The sequence below is a fragment of the Salvelinus sp. IW2-2015 genome, unplaced genomic scaffold (assembly GCF_002910315.2).
Source record: "Salvelinus sp. IW2-2015 unplaced genomic scaffold, ASM291031v2 Un_scaffold803, whole genome shotgun sequence".
NCBI classification, from domain to species: Eukaryota; Metazoa; Chordata; class Actinopteri; order Salmoniformes; family Salmonidae; genus Salvelinus; species Salvelinus sp. IW2-2015.
Window position 1 is genome coordinate 220,452 of NW_019942617.1, and position 3,092 is coordinate 223,543.

The window sequence follows — 3,092 nt, forward strand, 5'->3', positions numbered from 1 at the left end:
TACTTTTTTATGTTTACATGTAAACTATTTGAACTACTTACAAAAATGTTTAAGGATACTGTCAAGTTTTGACCTCCTTCTTGTGCAATTCCCCACTTGAAAAGGACAATCCCTCCACGTGAAGATTTTAACTGGATTTCACTCAATAAACAGCCATAGAATCAGTTGCTTGTCTTTTATTTACCATTCTTTGGTTGGCGGATACATAAAAATGTTTAATGGATACGTATCTATGGATTTGTTTGCCATTGAATTGTATTTTCCAGACTCACTCAAACATTTTAAGCCATCATTGGGTTGTATGTACCAATTATATATGGAGATATGGTCAAGTGGTTCTAGTCCAATATGGACCTACGCAGTTGGTGGCCATATTGGCGGCCATATTGGAAATGGACAAAATCTGTGATTGCACTATAGCCAAAAATAAATGGCTGCCTTGGTTGACTGACATGCTTCCCAGACTGCCTCCAGGTATCTCCGAGTGGCGCAGCGGTCTAAGGCACTGCATCTCAGTGCAAGAGGTGTCACTACAGTCCCTGGTTTGAATCCAGGCACAGCTGCGCACATCTGGCCCAGCGTCGTTCTGGTAGGCCGTCATTATAAATAAGAATTTGTTCTTAACTGACTTAYYTAGTTAAATAAAGGTTACGTTAAAACAAACAATCTAGTATTMGTGTACCAAGTTTGATACTTGTAYCATAAAGTGGAACGATCTCCAGTACTTTTGGTTCTTATCCGCTGGACTAACAGAGAGAAACTMATTTAATGGTATTTTTAACAGTCTAAAAACAGTTTCCCCCACCAACACAGAGCTGTTAGGAAGCAGACCAGTGAGGCAGCAGGRCTAGAGAGATAGTGGGGAACTCAAGTGCAACATGGCTATGAGAGAGAGGTTGCATCCCAAATGGCACCCTATTTCCTATATATAGCACACTGCTTTTGACCAGGACCCATACAAAAGTAGTACACTATATGGGGAATAGGGTGCCATTTGAACTGCAGRCAAAGAGAAGAGAAATCAGTCTAGCCTGAATCTGTAGCTGGAGTCCTCTGAGAACCTACACTACAACAGCCGACAGCCATTGGGATGCAGCACTCCTCTTCTGGCTTGTTTGATCAAAATGCCCTCCCTCCACCGCACCACAGCTTAAATCCACAGTTTTAAAGGCTTCGTCCCAAATGGCACCCTATTCCCCATATAGTGCACTACTTTTGACCGTGGCACATAGATCCAAAAGTAGTGAACTATGTAAGRAATAAGGTGCCATTTGGGACGTAGGCTAACAAAGGATCAGCTTGGTTAATTCTGGTTGATGCTGAAACTTCTAAAAGGCCTATTTTAAGTTTAACAGTAAACAAACATACACTGAGTATACCAAACATTAGGAACACCTTCCTAATATGGAGTTGCACCCCCTTTTGCCCTCAGAACAGACTCAATACATCGGGGCATGGACTCTACAAGGTGTCTAGTAGAGAGATAACAAGTCTGAACTTAGAACAAACCTTGCAATTCAGTCAACTGTTCATTATAGACGACCAGGGAATACAGGTCACTGCTCTTCATAGAGATGACAGCGGGAATCCGGTCACCTGCTTTCCATATGGTAGGACTGAAGGAATCCAGGTCACCTGCTCTTCATGATGTAGGACTGACCGGGGATCTCTAGTCACCTGTCTTTCCATGATGTGACTGAACAGGGATCCAGTCAGCCTGCTCTTCATATAGACTGACCGGGGAAGTCCAGGGTAAAAGCTATGATCCTTATCGATGTCACTTCAATCAGTGTAGATTAAGGGGAAGAGACAGGTTAATAAGGATTTGTGCATGTGCTGTCGCTGCCTATTCTTTGTTTTCTTTATTATTTAGTTAGTTAGGTCAGGTGTGACATGGGGAATGTTGTGTTTTGGTGGTATATTGGTAAAGGGGTGTTGGGTTTAGTGTGTTTTGTTTGATGAATGTTTCTAGGTATGTCTATGGTTGAGTGAAATGTTTCTAGGTATGTCTATGGTTGCTGAGGTGTTTCATTCAGAGACAGATGTCTTCCATTTGTCTCTGATTGGGAGCCATATTTAAGGCAGCCATAGGCATCATGCATTTGTGGGGTAATTGTCGTCTGTGTCTATGTTGCATGTTTTTGCACTTAGTCATTTATAGCTTCACGTTCGTCTATTTGTTGTTTTGTTTAGTTTTTCTCTTTCTAAATAAAGAGAAGATTATTTTTCACACGCTGCGCCTTGTGTCTTCTCTCTCCCTTGACGATCGTGACGGCAGTTGTACGCAGTAGAGCGCACGGTGTCTCTGTAGTGTTATATAGCCGGTGCGGGTTATTACCTCCCCGCGATGTAGGGCTAGATTGGGCATTGAGCCGTGCCGATGATAAGCCGGTCAACGCGTCTGGTCTCCAGTGCGTCTCTGGGCCGGCATAACATTGGCCCAGCCTTAGACTGGTGTCCCCGGTTCGCCACTTAGCCCGGTGCGGGTTTATTCCACCTCCACTTGGTCGGCAGGGGAGCATTCACCAGCGGTAGGTTGGGGAGGCTCGGTGCTCAAGGGAGCCAAGCTGTGGTCCGGTATTCTCGGCGCCACTCCCGCCCAGTCCAGTTCCCAGTGCCTACCCACGCACCAGGCTTCAGTGTGTCTCCAGAGCCCTGTTCTTCTCACAGCACTCGCCTATGGTGCGTCTGTGTCTAGTTGCATGTTTTTGCACTTAGTCATTATATGTACTCAGTTGTCTATTTGTTGTTTTGTTTAGTTTTCTTCTCTAATAAGAGGAAGATGTTTTTTCACACGCTGCGCCTTGGTCCGCTCTCTCTCTCCTTTGTACGATCGTGACAGTGCCATTCAGATCTGTGATGGGCAAGACAAGATATTTCAGTGCTTTTGAATGGGGTTATGGTAGTAGATGCCAGGCGCACTGTTGTTTACAACAACTACAACACTGCTGGAGTTTTTCATGCTCAACAGTTCCCTGTGTGGTACAAGAATGGTCCATCCACCCAAATGATATCTCAGCAATCTTGACATAACTAGTGGGAAATAATTTGAGAACATGAGCAAGCATCCCTGTGACTCGCTTTGACATCGA